Here is an 18,611-nt window from a genome sequence, read left to right as displayed (position 1 = left end):
GATCACACACTACTTCATTTTATGTACCGTAAATTCGGATGAAATTGATCGGTAGGGTGAAATTGATCATCATGTCACACAATTTTATTCTTACAAATAGAGCACCAAAATCAATCAAATGAACGTTGTTTGTCTTAACTATTGTCGAATTGTGTGTTGTGAAGTTTTTTCTGTTAAAGAATATTTATTTCGGGCAAACGCTCCCTTAATGGAGGTAGCTCCAATAGTGGTGGTAGTGTGTTGTGGCATGTTACGCAGTAATAAATGATTATATGATATTTTTCTGTGATGTATGATGCAAAAATGATATAATTAATCGAATAATATTCATGAAATTCAACCGTAAAACTATTTAAAACAATTATTTTGCTTAACATTTTTGCTCCTTTGCACCTATAGTGGTGCATCAGTACCCATAGTGGAGGGTCCCATAAGAAATCAATGGATTGCGCCACTAAAGGAACCATTCTTAAAACATACCTCCACTAAAGGAACAGTGTTCCTATTATTGGTGCAAGACTTTTTGCAGGAAAATTTCAAATGAATCGTGGTTTTTATACATTTGAATGGTAGAAGGATTTGAAATCTATCGACTGATACGTGAAAATTATGTATTTTATGATTTTATCACCGTGTTTTAGCAGTTTTCCCTTAGGTGCACCACTAATGGTACATTTGCCCTCTATGGAAATAATGTAAAAATGCAAAATCATTTTCGGGTGGGTATTCGAAGACTTCCATAAACTTCTAGTTCTAAAAAAGGATGTGAACATGGTATCATTCTCAAAGCTTGTGAGTTTGCTAAATATATATCCCAAAAAAGAGATTTTATCATCAAAACTTGTACCAAATTGCTCATTTTGTTGAAATAATGTAATTTCTGTTAGATGTTTGAAAATTCCTCTGGAAATTGCCTACATTGAGGCGTTTTCTGCTGTATGTTGAAGTTTAATTATATAATATTTCCATAAATATTCATTTGTTAAGAATTTAAAAAGCATATTCGGATTCAGTGATCTCAAATTAAGTAAGTGGAGTAGTTTTAGAAACTTACAATTATTGTATTGATAAGTGATCAATTTCACCCCAGAATGGGATTACCCCGATTTTTTTATTTTAGATATAATTTTAACATTAAAATCACATTTGTTAGAAAATTTCGGTACATGAGCCAATAAGACTCACCATCGTACTCGTTTTCCTGAATAAAGTTGTTGGGCAACAGTATAGAAAACAGATCAGAAAAACCGTCAAAAATGATCAATTTTACCCGAAATTACGGTATTTAAAAAAGTAGTTACCATTCGAATTGTACTATAAAGTATCTTAACAAAAAATGTTTATGTCCATATAGGTCAAATTACCAATAATCTTGAGTATTCAAAGATTTTTTTTCGAATCTTAGAAAACTAAACGGCGATTTAGGAATTTTGCTTTATTTAGATATATCATGTGATATTCCGATATATCGATATTTTGATTCAATATATCGGTGGTATCGATACTTTGATTCGATAATCGTATCAAATTATATATCGATATTTTGCAATATCGGAACGTCCCTAAATTCAACACATAAGAGTCCAACTAATTTTAGCAGACCGATTTTTGCTCTGACGATTGCTCTCGTCGGTAGCCTTGACGTAAATTAATAATTAATAAAGCCTAATTTGAGGGTCCAAACGAAGGCTCATGTGACATGTAGCAAAGTGGAGCCGTTTATGAGTATGCGAATGAATGTGAACGAAAAATGAATGAAAAGAACGCCCAGGCGCTTGAATGAGTGGATACGAGTAATTGACACTGAAGAAGACTACAAGTGGTAATCGAAAAACGCGTGTCTGTCAAAGATAAGCAATTAGATACAATTTACACAAATCTGCATTCTTGAATCTCTATTGAGATTCTGCTCAGAGGGTTCGAATACAAAAAAATAGTTATTATTATTATCTTCATTAACGAGACTAACAGCCTCAGGCTGTTTCATCTCGGTTAGATAAAATGATGTATGCGTTTTATGCGTAAGTCTTCGCTTCGTGAAGTAGTTCCTCAAATAAAAAGAGCCTTTTTCGAATACATTTCAACGAAAACAATCTCGGACTAAACTTCAATTGATTGTATCTGTACATTAAGGCAGTGCGTCGGAGAAGCCCAAGAATTCGTGCTCGTTTTTTTTTTTTTTCATGTCGGTGCGGTTCCTGTCTCTCCGTTTTCGCGCAATTCTGGGCAATGGATCGGAGAAGCCCAAGCATTCGTGATCTTTTTTTTCGTGTCGGTGCGGTTCCGGTCTCTCGATTGCGCGCGATCTTGAGCTCAAGCAATCGTGTCCGGTTCGTGTATTACAAACTGGTGAGCTCGTTTCATGCCTATGATTACTCATTTATACCGCTGCCACATTACGTTTGTATTTTTCAAACAGACTATGGATAGTTCGTCACTACAAGTGGCGGCATAAACCCTTATTATGTTTTAAATAATTCTAATATACATAAACCTCTCATTTTTCGTCATTACCAAAAATAACCTTTGATTAGTTAGATATTATGAATGTCGACGTGATACGATTTACGTTTTCTTAAAGATACCCTATACAGATTATTTTATAAAACTTTCATGACTATTTCACTAAATTTAAGTCGGAATCCATTAAATTAAAAAGATTGATTAGGGCTTTTGACTCATTTTTCAAACCTCTATTTATGATTATCGTTTCCGTATTATTCAAACAACCTGTGGATGGTTCGTCACTTCAAGTGTCGGCATAAACATTTATTCTTATCAACTATAATTTTATTATACATAGTTTTCTTTTCATTACTAAAAATAACATTTGATTAGTTCAACATTTTGAATGTGGACGAATCTCCTTAATTTTCTATATTAAAATATTTTTTCACCGCGAGACAAAATGCCACAACAGTTTTAGGTAAAAGTCGTATTATTCCTCCTTATCCATGGATCGCATCACCGACCAAAGGTGACTCCCAGATCTTTTTCCTTCATCACTAATAGACACCCTCCCGTGATGATTGTGGAAATGCAGAGGTATTCTCGGTCTCTAGAAGCAACAATCATTACACTCTAACATTCCTTCCCCATCTCAACTGACTGTAAGGACTTGGCCGGCGCCGTTATTGATCAATAATATGAGATTTGCTAAAATTGCACTTCGAGAGTAAGCGAAAATTCCCATCCCTTATTCATTTGGATCGAAGTGCAATTATTACCAGTTCCGAGCAATCACGGAGTAGCAACCATTCACATGTACAATCAGTCTATGCTATGGTATGCTAATTGATTGTATCTGTATATTAACTTGTCCCTAGAAATTATTAAAAATACATATATGCTTTCTTCACAAGTTTCCTTATGTATTAGCTGCGCGAATATCAACATCACTAACAGCCGGTGATTCAGGAAGTGTACTCTTCAAAAATCTTGAAGTTTGATGCCTATATTGATATGGTTCCAGATTGTTCCAAATTGGACTACTCCGCCTCCGCCTGGGCATGCTTCCGGAAGTCTTGAAGTATGATGTTCAGTTGGATATGTTTCCGGATAAAATACACATGATTAAATTTGGAAATACGAACATGGTTGACCATATTTAGGAAGATTTCGAACGAATCTTAATGCTTCCGCTGGCATTCAATTTTTAACTGGTTCAAGTTACAAGGGAAATTGTTAACATCAATTAACTTTACACCGCACAAATATACAAGCTTAAGAAGAACTGTGATTTGGACATGAACTCGAAGAATCAGAAACATCATTATTTGAAAATGGTACTGAGAAATACATAGTGGGACAAATATGCGTAGAAGTTATGCGTAGAAATTCAACAGTGGGACGAATTGACTTGGTATGCTAATTATAGAGTCTTCGAACTAAAAAATAAATTTTGATTGTTTTCAAAATGTACTATTTCTTCTCAAACAAGCTCACTAAATTTCTACGAGTGAATTCACGCAAAAAAAAAAAATATGCAAGCGCAAATATTGACTCGATGGTTGAAAATCTAGGGTTTCCCGTAGGTTTCTGGTATTTTTTTAAGTGTCATCGCTATGAATTTGGTTTCATAAGCAAACAGTTTGAAATAAAGAATATTTATTACTATATTTGTAGTGAAATAAGCTTTGAGTGTAATGAAAAAAAAACTCTATTTTTATTGAAACATGTTCACCGCACTTCTACACTCAGGAAAACAGCCCCCTGAAATAAAGGTGCTCATACTCTGGTAAATTTCTCATTTTCATTGATTTCATTTGTACCATATATTCACTATATTCTTCTTAAGTACTTTATATTTGTGTAGTGCATACATATCATTTGAGTCACAAGAAGCAAGCTTTGCATTCTCTCAGATCACATTGTATATGAAAAGATGGCATCCAAAAAATGATTGGTTTCTCTTGTTTTGTGATTGTGTCGTCGGTAGTAATTCAAGTTAATTTAGTGGTATTTCAGTCAAATATCAATATCTGAACACTATTGATGGCTGTGTAGATGCGTAAGATCCAGTTCTGCATTGGTTGCCTCATTCTGTGTAGTTTTAACACATGCGCTGCGTGGAGCAGTCTTAGCGTGTTCAATTGAGCCTTCGCTCAGAGAAGACAGCCGTGATGTTGGACAGGATGGGCTCGTGTTGTTCTTGAGCGGACTGACGAAGTTTTTTTTTTGTTCAGAGGGCTGGGAATCAAACCCATCCGCTTATAAAGCGAAGGTGTCATCCTGGAACTTTTGATTATTGCACTAAAGTCGAACTTTGGCCCCAACTTATCATCATTATTTTGAGACATGAATTTCTCAGTACATATTGGGTTTCCCTAATTTTGGTTTATACTATTAATAGAATACCCTAATGATCGATCATCCTAAAATAAATTCATCTCAATAAATGCAGTCTTACTCATGTTTACTCACTCGAACAATTTTATTTTCTTGAATCACTCTTCGAGTAATGTTAAAGTCAGAACATAATAGTTGTCGGGTGATTTAAATATGATATCACCCTAAAGCATTTGTATAATGACGCAAATCAATTTGTTGTTCCAATATGTACATACGTTTCTGTTCTGCTTGATTAATTTTCAATGTGGTGAAATTGATTCAATTATGTCATTTAATAAGCTATTCAATTTTGAGTACACAAACATAAAACCATCAGCATCTAACTCTTAAATTCTCTTTTGTCTTATTTCAGATTACAAAAAAACATTCAGCGAATTCGAAAACTTAAAGTAAGTATCAACACTCAAGAAATTCTTTTCACACTTCTGTTTTCATGCAGATTTTCATACAAATCAGTCGATCGTTGGCTAGGTGGAGTGAAATTGCACAGTAAAATCGATAAATAATTGACTTATCAATCACATTTGCCAGGTCACTTGAAGGGTTAAACTGTTTGTTCAGTTGCCAGCTAATTTAGTGAGATTATTACGATGCCGTTCTTCGGATTTTCAATGTGCAAGACTGTGAATAGAGTGACTGTAATCCATATTGGGACAACATACAACATGCCTGATTTTTTTACAATTTGACAGAAATGATTTATTTTAACAATGTATGTTGAAAAATTAAAATTTATAATGTTACAAACAAACCTTCATGCCAAACATTGTGATACTAAACATGAGAAACTACTCTTTGATAGCACGATGATATATAAGTATTCAAATTACTTCTTCTTCTTCTTCTTGGCATTAACGTCCTCACTGGGAAAGAGCCTGCTTCTCAGCTTAGTGTTCTTATGAGCACTTCCACAGTTATGAACTGAGAGCTTTCTTTGCCAAAGTTGCCATTTTCGCATTCGTATATCAGGTGGTAGGTACGATGATACTCTATGCCCAGGGATGTCAAGGAAATTTCCATAACGAAAAGATCCTGGACCGACCGGGAATCGAACCCAGACACTTTCAGCATGACTTTGCTTTGTAGCCGCGGACTCTAACCACTCGGCTAAGGAAGGCCCCCCAAATTACTTCAATGTGCCTAATTCATGGGGGTTAATTATTGAATAACTCTTTGTCATAGGTCAAAAGTTTGATTTTGCTCAATTGTAAAACATATTTTTATCAACTTTAATTGGAACATTAAGAATCTCGTACTTTGAGAAAAAAGAAGCTCGAAAAAGCACGTTGATAATGGACTGCCACATATTGCATTAGCAAACAAGCAGCATTGCACAGCAAGTGAGAGCCCATTTCGAACAGAAAAAATACTGACCATTCTTTGTATTTTGTACCGTTTTACCGTTTGTGCTAAATATGTTGACACTGCTGTCGTCCGTCGTCATCGTGCCGGTACGCCGAGTGTCATTGGTTTTACTGTTATTCGAAATTCAGAATAATAAAATGAATTTTATTCAAATGCGAAATGGCGTGCCGGCCGGTTAGTGGGCTTAAGGGGGCAGCTACACAATGCGGATGCGGTGGAATAATAATGCACTATGTAGGACCGTGTTTCGAGCGAGCCCAATCAGAAGCAACTATGAGAGACGGGACACGATGATGGTCGCATTTCGTTGACAAGATTACTTTCTTTTTATTTGTTTGGTTTTTTGGTTTAGTATTCAGGTCTTGGTCAAAAAGTTTCGAACTATTTTGTCAACCGATCCGTATGAACTTGAAATCTAAACTGTTATGGTAAAGAAAATGCAATGATATTGTTTACATAAAACATTTTGTAGTTGATGCAAGAGGCATTGTAATACCAAAATGTGAAGTAAAATTCAAATCCATCGACAATGAGGCGACAATTTCAACGTATCCTTCGTACCAGACGAATTTAAATAATTTATAAAACGTTTATCTGGATTGATGTTCAAACTTTGAAAAAATATAATTTCTCGATTGGGGACAGAGTTTGAAAGTCTTTTATGAAATCATCAAAAAATTGGATTGGCATTGGCTATAACATAACTATCAATGGGCTCGAGAAATAAAAAAATCCTAATTCATAATACATCACATAGCTCACACAATCTCCAAGCTTATCCATTTGCGATGTGATACGCATCAGTTGTTTGAATGTTACATTTAATTACGATCCGATCCACCATATGAAAGATCTCTTAAGCTACCTTTAGGTCTATTCCGTGCACACCGAACGGCAGCGCTGCGATTTACCAATATGGCTATCGACCAATTTGCCGTAAATCCATTTTCTCGGCTTGGCTCTATTGTATGCAAATCGATGCCCCCATTGTACTGGTTGATATCGCCACAAAACTGCCAGCTAAACTTCCACCAAAGAGGCCCCCCACAAATGAGTGCACCCCCTCTATATGGCTGGATGGGTGCTAACTCTTTCCATTACGATAATACACTGCGCGAGATAAGTATAAGGACATGATTCGAAAGGCTAGCGGAAAAATGCCAAGTTTGTACCAATTTAAAAACCGGACAAAAATCCGACATAAGCTTTTAGCTGTCCTCCAATCAGTTTGCTTTCTTACATCAGTAAACTCTTTGAGAAGGTCATTTTGAACAGAATGATGGTCCACATCGAAAAAAAATTAAATATCGCCGATGAACAGTTCGTATTCCAACAAGGACATTCGACCATTCACCAACTTTTACGTGTAACAAATTTGATTCGTTCCAACAAATCTGAATGCTATTCTCTCGGGCCTTCACAGAAAAAAATATTTAATTTTCAATGTGATGTAAACTGAAGTCTACTGTAAAAATAAATCAAGCTCATGTGTTTTTACAGCATCATGTAAACTTAAATGAATATACATTCAATTTTCAACCAAAAATGATTGACTTTTACATGATCGTATAAATTTAAAGTGAATTCGATTGAAAAATAAAGGTTTGGTCGTTGAAATTTAGGTTTATTTTGATGCTCCAAATATGTGCATCAAAATAAACTTAAATTTACAACATATTTTTAGCTGTGTTGCTCTTCTAGACATAGAAAAAGCATTCGACAGGGTTTGGCATGGAGGCTTGATACAACATACATTGTTAGAATAATTGAAAGTTATCGAAAGTGTTATCATTCAAATCGCACACTTCAGGTTAATTATCAAAACTCCAAGTCTGAAAGACTACCTGTAAGAGCTGGTGCTCCTCAAGGCAAACAAGTTTGGATATTTTTTCATCATACTTGCACAAATGAAAGATTTCTCGTAATGCTTCCAAAACAATTTCTTGTCCGTCTCTAGTTCTAGCGATCGCTATGAACGAATAGTTTGAGTGTGATATATTAAGAATGGAAGAAACAAGAAAGTGAAAGACATACCTACAAAGTACGAGGCAAGGGACAGGTCTGGGATTGAACACATGACCTTCTGCTTATGAAGTAGAAGCGGTAGTCATTAGACCACCTACCCCGCCACATTAATCACTCTTAACTAGAACACAGAAATAGTGTCTAAATACAATTACTCAATAAAAATTGAAAATCATTAACTGCCTCTGCATTTATTTCGCACAGTGTAAACAGCGCGGTACCTACCCATAGTGCGGGTGTATCTTTGGAATTTCCAACACGTGCAAAACGGGCGCCGGATACTACGTTCCTGTTTTCCGCCCATTGCTGGATGGAACTCGTCTCCATCATCGAAGAATCAGTTCAGCTCTGTCTGGTCGCTCTCTGTATGTGGATGAGACCACCCCCCACTCAAGTGCAAGCTCTCATGCAGAAACAGATTTCTTTAATTGATGCGTGTGTGTCTAATTAAAATTGCATTCAAATGATCGCTAAATGAATGGATGCTAACGATGATGGGGCTTTCAATTTGATGTCCTTGGCAATTGTAATCGCTATGTGACATTATAGTAGAGGATTTCAAATTGATTTGAAACGCAACTTAAGCTGATTTTTATCTATACATTGTTCGTGTAACATTTCAGCTTGAAATATCTCCCTTTAATCAACGTAAAGCTTGTTACTGGAAGTGTTTTATTAAATTAGAATAATTTATCAAATTCGGAGTAATAAAATGTCCAAACATGATTACCATTGAATATGTTCTAATTTTCACCCGTCCAGCTCAACGTTGTAATCAAAAATATAACGTATCAGTAACCGTGGTATAATACGTGCGTATGGAATATTTATGTACAAAAATCGTTGTTATCATCCGTGAATGTTATCATTTCATTGTCATCTAGCTATAGAATGTGGCACATTTGCATTTACATCTATGAGTCTTATCTGCTTCATTGGTGGTAATGTATGAAGGCTAGCCCATGAATTGCCTGATAAAATAGGGATGTGATGTGGATGTGTACTGACTAAATAATCATCTTAGTAACGGTACTTCGAACAAACAATAAATTGAATTGCAACAAACAATAAATTGAACATTCATTGTGCTTATATTTTTTTTTCTATATAGAACATTGAAACTAAATTTTTCAATGTCTGATTCAGCAGTACTAGTAGGGAGTCATTTTTAGAGGATCGGTTACTATTTCCGACCTGGTCATTAAAAAGTCACTTATTTTACATTAATGATCCAAAATAACACTATTTGCGATGTTAAAAAAAGTTACTGTATATAAGCTCCAATATTGGACAAATTTAACAAAAAATATCGATCATACTGAATGGATTAACGCGTACAGGCCTGATTGAAATAAAAAAAACTAAAACTCTCACCGCTCAGCGAATACTTAACGGCTTATTATAATTTTTGTCAGTATACTCGTACATATATCTATCTAATAAAGATACAAAAAGTATTTCAAGTCAAACTACGAGAGATATCCAACAATCAACAATTACCAAAACTATTACTTTAGTTTTGATCTCGAAAGTCCGAATTTGTACACCCCTCTTCATTCGGTTACCCTGTATCTGGATAATATTTAACTCTACGCCATGCACCACTCTCACCATAATGCTTTCCGCATTGGCAAGGATACTAAAGACAACAATTAATGGCCCAAACCAGCGAAACTTAATTAAATGGCCACAAATTGAATCCCCTTCATGTTTATTGCAACAAATGCATGCCATAAATTAATGCCGTTTGCTTTTCGAATTAGTCATCGTTTTTCCCAGTTCATTTGGATACGTCCATCCATCCATGCAGACCGCGATCTAAAATTTATCGTCCAATAGCCCGCATTTCTCCCCTCTTTTAGGTTTTTATGTTTTATTTCTTTCGCACGTCATATTCGTAAATCGAACTGACAGAATAATGTCTTACTCTTCGGTGCACTATTTTCAGGTCTCCTCCACTTAATTTACCGGCGGCTTGTCCGCATTCGGGGCCCGTATCGGTTTACAATGCTTTACAAGCCGCAATTTTCTTCCATTGGAGTGTAATCCGCCTTCATCCATTTCCACCTTGTAGGGGAACTAGGTGTAGAATGTCCCACTGCAATACCTCTGAGATAGATGGTATATTGGACCAATTTGATCATTTCATTGGTATTTTTAATAATTACAAGCTTATTTCTACAATTTCCCTGTAACCACAATTAGAATAAAGTTTTCGACGAAATTTACAATTAAAATTAAGTTTTTCCTTAGTGATGCATATTACCTCGTCTTTCCTTACAATGTGTGCGTTATAAAAAAGCGTTTTCCGCTCGAATGACGACCACGACTTCCATTTATTCATCAACACCGAATACCTTCATGCCTGTGAAGCACGAGACACAACACGTTTTTTTTTTGTATGCGTCGTTTTTATCAAGCCAAAGCCACCACTCGAACCAGCGGCATTTTACATCGTCTTCATTTTCCAAAGCCGCACATTCACATGGTGTTGTGAGGGTCAAGGTGGTTGTAAAAAGCTTTTCTGCAATTTCACCTCACTTTCATTGCCATGGTTGAGGCGCCGGTGTCGTCCGTGGTTGAACAGAGAATAGAGTCAAATAATACCACCTTCCCTTATGCAACATACCTCTCTGAATTCAATTGCTGAGCTGATACAGAAATTGATTTGTGGGGTTAGAAAACGGCACACAGACATGATATGATTCTCAGAATGTTCTGAGCTCAAAGTGCTGACGCGAACCTTAAGAAAATCTCTGCAAACTTTCTGGAGGTTCTTTTAAAATTACTTGAACACTGGATAATATGCAGCGCAAACTCAAGAGAACTGTGGCAACAGACGTTTACCGAGGATTATTTGAGGGTATCGCTAGAAAAATTCCTTTTAGAATTCGTGGAACCTGAACATGAACGAATTCCTATTGCAACCCCTGGATGATTTTGTGGGAAAATTTCAGGAGCTGTAGAAATCTTCCAAGGAATTCCCTGAAGAGTTCACCTTGTGGATTTTTGGAGATCAATTACGACAAATTTGTTGCTGCCAATTTTCGGATTTTCATTCAAAGTTGGCCTAAAGCGTATGAATGAGTTGACAATTAGTACTAAGTCGAAAATTGGTGCTCTTCCCCTATCAGGAGCTATGAATAAACTCCTGGATACTTTGAGAATGTCTTGGAAAGTTGTCTGTAGAGAGTTTTGAAGTGATTATGAAAATAATCCTAGAGGCCCAGATAGCCATAGCGGTAAACGCGCAGCTATTCAGCAAGTCGAGGGTTTGAATCCTGTTTGTCGAGGATCTTTTCGGGAGGATAAAATTCTCGACATCCTTGGGTATAGAGTATAATCTTACCTGACACAAGATATAAACATGTAAAAATGGTCAATTGGGTAGGAGAGAGCTCTCAGTTAATAACTGTGGAGTGCTCCCTTGAGAAACACTGAATACAGGGGGCTGATAGAAGATCTCTTAGTATCTATATCTCTTCTTGGAGGCTGATTACCCATTTTGAAGTACCGTAAAACAGGGTAACACTGATTAGCACTAATTAGTCGTCCCTATAATCTTAGTGTTATAAGTCACTATCTCGGAGTTGGAAACTATCCCTGGTCATCGGCGTGAGAGGCGTGTGTTCTAACCACTGTATTAGGTCCGTCCCTCTTTCTTATTTTGCTGAGCTAACAATATTTAAGGTTTTGTTAACATTAGAGTTTAGAGTAAAAGAATATGTGTTGTAAGGTTTGGTCTTCATATTTAGCTCCAGGGTCTATGATTTTAGTATGTAACGACATTTCATTTGTTTTTTTTTAATAAAACATGCAACATTTGAATTTTTAATTATAAGTTTTAATAAATATTCAAAAAAAAACTGATCATTGTTACTCCCAATTACGGTATCTAAACACTTTATTCTTAATTTTTTTTTCTTTAAATTTTATTTGTAAGCAAAATTGTCCCTTAGGTCCCACAAGTCACTATTTGCATCAAAAAGTCACTAAAGTTACTTTTTTCATAAAAATAATCACTAAAGCCACTATTTACGTGATCTATTGATAATTAAATTAAAGGCTGGATCAAAGCTCTTGAAACACAAACAACAAGAAATATAAATTTGTTATTATAAGGACAACTTATAATTTTCTCACATAAAACAAAAGCACCTAATTTGAAACCTTCAAGTAGACATGTTGCCACGATAAGAGGAGTTCCAATAAATTGATCAGATGAAGTTAAGTATCTAGAGCTCATGCTAGCTAAAAAATAACTTTCAATAAACACATTGAGGGCATTCAAGCCAAATGTAACAAATATATAAAATGTATAAATCCACTTATTAACAGAAATTCGAAACTTTGTTTTAAGGACAAGCTTTTGATCTTCTATTGCCGCGATTAATGCGTTATATATTTAGGTTTGATAAAATGAAAGCGTTTTTTTTTTCTCTCTTATAAGCAGATGAAATCAACTCAACTGTAAAAATTCGCTTGCTACGGCAAATGAAATGTAATATGTTGTTAACAAAATGTTAATAAAAGCTTAATTTTGTTTTACCAAATTAGGATGATAGTGTTGTACAACACGGAACACCTAGACAATACAATAAATGAATGTAATGTTCAAAATGATACTTATAGTAAAAAAAAACAAATAAAGTGTGGTTTGAAAATCAAACAAAACCTTAGGGATTCCTGGATTTTTTTCTGGAAAAATTAAGATGAATCTTTTGTTGACAATTCCAACGAAAAATTTAAAATAAATTCTGGCGGGAGTGTCGGAGTTGTATCCTATCAAAACTTAGGAAGCGTTTTGGGCTGAATTTTATGGCCGAAATATTTGAATAAATGTTGGCGAAAGTCAGGGTTAATATCTGACAGACTTGCTAGATAAATGTCTACAGTACAGATTCGATTTTGTCAGTCCCTTTCTTACGAAGAACTTTTTGCTCTCACGGTTTCATTATCAAATGTTATATAACCTGATAAAAGCTATGGTAAATATGCAGAACTTAGTGAAGAAAGAGTTCTGATTTCTTGTTTACTTTTTAAAGAAAAGCTAAATAACGTTTTGAAGAAGGGGTTGACAAAATCGGGGTTGACAACATGTGAACTTTCTGCAGTAATTTACGGTTATAGAAGGAATTTTAACCTGCCTTCTGAAAGAACCTTATCAAAACTCCTTCTGAAGATAAGCCAGAGACGTTTAGGAATATCAACCAAAAACATCATAGTTTAATCGTCTAGGACTTCAAAAGCAAGTACTAATTTTGCTAGAAATCATTTCATTAATATCATTTGAAATTCCAACAAATAAGCTACACATTTTTTGCATTGATTAACCCTTGATACTGTTTCTCTATAGCTTTGATCAACTATTCCTATTTTAATAACACGTTACTATAATGATATCAGTTCAGTGTCGATTCCTTAATTTCAATTCTACCTGTTTATGAATTCCAACAACAACTATGCATCTAATAAAGAGAGATTTGTTAAGTATGCTAAACAAGTAATAAATTTTCTGAGTCGTAGAATAGATAAAACGTAAGGTTACAAAACATCTCTGAGTGATATGATTTTTTTCAATAATTCAATCATTGAAACTTTCAGGTAAAATGTATATTTATCAAGTACGCATGGAATCATTCTCTAATTACTTATGCACAACATTCATCGAATTTAGTTTGCCAAAAATCAATTGAGTTCTGGAGTTACTGTTACTGTTTACTTACTTGATACTTGATGGGCTACAATTCGCAACGTTGAATCTACGCCGAATGGATAATTCTCCCCCACTGGACTCGTTCCTGAGCCAATCGTTTCCAGTCGCCCTGAACGTTGAATGCCCTTAGGTCCTCCTCAACTGCAAAAAACCATCGTGTGCAAAGCCTACCGCGAAGTCGACGGCCTCGTCCGGGTTCTCTACTGAATATTACTTTTGCTAGTCGTTCTTCCGGCATGCGTCCCACGTGATCATTTCAACGCAGCCTGCCGTGTTTAATGAGTTTAATAATATCCACTTCTTTATAATTCATTAGGGGTATTCACTTAAAGCTGCGTAAACTGAGTATTTGCGTAATAGATTGATGAATTATTTCAAATGAAATATTGCTGTTCTGACCCAGAGCATTGACAGATCAGATGCTTATAATCTAGTTACCCATCACAGCCTATCACAAACATCAGACATTTCGTAGATTGTTTTTGTAAGAACTCACTATATTTTTGAATATTGGTTGGTCTAGTTTAAAGACTGTATAACAACGTGCCTCGTTCCTTGACCATTACCGAAAATCAAAAACTTTGTTTAATATTAGATAAATGAAGAGTATCAGGAATAAATTGTGGGGGTTGGTTAGGAGTCATGCACAAATTATATCACACTCCAAGGAGAGGAGGAGGAGGTCAAGTCATGTGTGACGAAATTTTCGGAGGACTCATACGTGACGAAGGGGGGAGGGAGGGAATTAGAAAAAATGAAATTTAGTATGCCATACATTGTGTAAAATTCTTTATAACCCACTGAAACCAACTGATGTGAAACGATCTTTCAACTGGGTTAGGAATTTACCATTGGACTTTATTACCGCGCATACAGAAACTTAGGCACGGCATATTGGTATCATTTATATTGGATGGTAGCTTGATAGGTAATTCAAAATGAGCAGTACATCTTGCCTGTAATGGAAAAATGGATGAAACTTCTCACTACTTATTCTTGGTAGAGCTCCCACCGGCATCAGTTCAAGCGCTGATCGCTCTCTGGTAATTTCCTGCGAAACTATTGGATAAACCAACAACAATTATAGGTCCAGGCGTCTCATATGCCTCGACATACAATATAGTCAAGATATTGACATGAGAATACCTGTTTGTTAACTTTTCTTGAATTCCCGTTTTCGTAAATGGAACGGTGATTGTTTTTTCAATGATGACAAACGACAATAACAAACGCATAGGCCTTTTCGTGTGACAGGTCCGTCTATGCATTTGTTTATATCGGTGGAGGACCGGTGCATACACGAAGCTGTCTTTTTCATAGAAGAACTGTCAAAGAGCTTCCTGATCAGCTGTTTTGGAACGTCATGTGAATAAGCCTATTCTTGGATTGTTAGACTGTCACACTCCAACAAGTTGAAATGTTTCATGCACAATTAACACATTTCTGTGAAAGATTTAAATAATCAGTTGAGCACGAAATACGCAAAGAATTACGCAGTTAAGTGAATCCCCCTATTGATTCATGCGGCGCCGCCAGGTGCCATTTTCTTGTTCACCGCCGAGTATTGTTTGCGGCACCTTACGCTCAAAAACCCTAAACGCTTTCCGGTCGACCTCTTTTAACGTACACGATTCATGTCCGTATAGAGCAACTTGTCTTCATTTGCAGACTACGGGACCTCAGCTGGTTACGAAGCCCGTAAAAAGCCCTATTCGCTGCTGCAAGACGCCTTTTCATCTCGCGGGTAACATTATTATCGCACGTCACTAGTGTACCAAGGTAAATAAATTCTTCCACTACTTCAAATCGTTCACCACCCAGCAACAATTCACTATCAACATCACGATTTGGAACCACGCTGCCTACCGCCGATCATGTACTTTGTTTTGCTGGTTTAACAATAAGTCCAATCATTACAGTCTCCCTTTTAAAAAGCACGAATGCCTCTTCCACAGCTCGACGATCGATTCCTATTATGTCGATATCGTCCGCAAAACCTAGGAGCATATGCGACCGCGTAACAATGGTACCGCTTCTTTGCACGCCTGCTCTCCTAATAGCTCCTTCGAGGGCAATGTTAAACAAAAGGTTCGAAAGCGCATCTCCTTGCTTCAATCCATCTGAGCCTGCTTCTCAGCTTAGTGTTCTTATGAGCACTTCCACAGTTATTAACTGAGAGCTTACTGTGCCAATGACCATTTTTGCATGCGTATATCGTGTGCCAGGTACGAAGATACTCTATGCCCTGGGAAGTCGAGAAAATTTCTAACCCGAAAAGATCATCGACCTGTGGGATTCGAACCCACGACCCTCAGCTTGGTCTTGCTGAATAGCTGCGCGTTTACCGCTACGGCTATCTGGGTCATAACTCATTTCTCTTCACTGGATCGTACACCGCCTTAAAATCAAAAAACAGATGATGAGTCTGGAACTTATCAAGGATTTGTCGTAAGGTAAGCATTTGATCCGTTTGTGGATCGGCCTTCACAAAAACCAGCTTGGTATTCGCCGACGCCGACTGTTACTGTTTATTTTACAAAATTTCTGCTATTTTTTACTTGTTTTTGAATTTAGGATTTTCAGAATATTCAACAATTCATCCACGATTTGCTTTTGTTTTTTTTTTTTCAAGAAATCCACTACAATGTTGTCTACAATCGAAATTTTCTCTTGATTTATGCCACAGATTTGTTAAAAATGCTTCGCATAATCCGTTTTGTACAAATTTTATCATTAGTTTGTTTTTCTTTTTCAGAGCACATGTATTTTATATACTACGAGTTTTCTTCTGACTGAAATCAGAAATTTAAAATAGCAATTAACTTGGTATAGAGTTTATATTTGCCTCGTAAAAAAATAAGAAATTAAATCGTTTGGTTAAGATTTTGACCATTCCAATCACTAAAGTCACTATTTTTTTGCTGTCTGACCGCTACCAGCCCTGTAGATGAAAATCTTATGGATTATCTTAGAATGAATTGCGGGAGGAAAAATAATTCTTTTTTGAAAAATTTCTGGATGCATAATTAGAGGAATTGCTGATAGAATCACTGGAAAAACCGGAACTTGTCTGTTTGGAACCCTACTCTCTAGGTTTTGGGGATCATCAAAACGCTCTTCGCTACTCGTCGGTAACGATTAGTAGGTATCAAGTTGAAAAGCCATGTATTGCCGTTGCCTTGGTCTCTGTTGAGTAGCGTTTGCAAATTTCCAGACTCTCCGCCACATTCAATTTCCAAGGTGAAGAAATATTTCGCAAAATTTTAATACCCGCTGTCGTAATTGTACAACGCTCTGAAAAGACATTTTCGGCTCCCTTAGATTTGAAATCGTGAGTCATCCCTTTATCTATCGTCTTCTGAGCTTTTCCTATTTCCGCTAAGTGTTCCTTAAATCTTACATCGGACCGCTTTGTTTGACCAACGTACACCTTGCTGCAGTGAGGATAACTGATTTTGTAAACATCAGCCTTTTTCAGTGTGTTTACCGGCCAAAATAGTTTTGTAGGTACATTCAGCATTTTTTGGCTGGTTTATTTCGTAGCGTCACTGCGACAAATGAAAAAAAATCATTATTTTCTTGCTAAAAAACTAACTTATAAATACCTGACAATTCTATTTGTGAACTTATCCCTGTCAACCCTTTTCATTATTTTTATTTTGTCGCACTTACGTCACGGAGTAAACCATCCCATAAAATGCTGAATGTACAAAACTATTTTGGCCTCGTTCCAGCAACGCAAAAGCGATAAACGACACATTGCGACTCATAAACAAGCGAAATTCTTGAGAGGCCGAAACGACCGAAGAAAGCAACAGCAGCAGCAGCAGTAGGGTTTCGATTTATTTCACTTTTATTTGCAAGTCTCATGTTTCGTGAAATTGATTGCCGAATCACATAGGCAACATAGGAAAATGTCCAGATCGTATGTAGATTTGTTATACCCAGCGGCATATTTACGGTGCTAACTAAATTTCGAGACATTTCCCTCTCAGATTCCCCCCAGATCGCGATCGGGAAATTCAAACACCAGTGGATAATGGTGCGATTCTATGTTTATGGATTTTTCAAAATAAACAGTATGTTTTCACAATTATTGTTATAATGGTTTCGATATCACTTTATGGTTTCGGTGTGGTGGGATGCTCTGAACGGGTAAAGTGTAATTGGACACGTAAGCTAATAAACCGATAATTTAGACGTTTTTTTTTCGCAACTAGCGTAGTACGACGGAAACCCCAAGCTAGCACGGCGGCGAATTTTAAGTGCAATCGGGTAAACAAACGAGTTCATAAAAATTTTATGCCTATTTGCGGCTATTAATTTCGGTTTAGCGTGCTGTGAATTGGGTACAATGAGTTATCGAAACGGTAGAAGTCAGATGTGGAGCGGCGAGCATTGGTAGCCAGGTGAATCGTAATTGGACCTTGGTTTGCGGCTTCTCGTTGCCACTGACCATCAACATAATTCACCACTTTTTATTGGTATAATTCATATAATTTCGCTGTGGTTGTCGGACCGATCTACAGTATGTAGAGCACTTTATTGTTTATGAGAGAATTTAGAATGGATCTTGGGATGTTGCGTGGTAGACATTACTTTGCATTGTAATTTAAATAAAATTAGAAAGATAAATGTTTTATGCGTATTTTTC

The 18,611-nt window shown here is 36.3% G+C and overlaps 1 protein-coding gene across 6 annotated transcripts in view; it reads left to right on the top strand.

Annotated features, from left to right (window-relative positions):
- The window catches only part of LOC5578523 (serine/threonine-protein kinase Genghis Khan), a 186,804-nt gene that overhangs the window by 62,063 nt on the left and 106,130 nt on the right, over window positions 1-18,611 (top strand). For all 6 annotated transcript variants that reach the window (XM_021855845.1, XM_021855842.1, XM_021855843.1 and 3 more), the window contains one exon: window positions 5,204-5,240. The gene's annotated coding sequence lies outside the window, so the exon portion shown is untranslated. The remainder of the gene's footprint in view (window positions 1-5,203; window positions 5,241-18,611) is intronic.

Source organism: Aedes aegypti, chromosome 3 (assembly GCF_002204515.2).
Source record: "Aedes aegypti strain LVP_AGWG chromosome 3, AaegL5.0 Primary Assembly, whole genome shotgun sequence".
Classification (NCBI taxonomy): Eukaryota; Metazoa; Arthropoda; class Insecta; order Diptera; family Culicidae; genus Aedes; species Aedes aegypti.
This window is presented reverse-complemented; position numbering and strand designations above follow the sequence as displayed.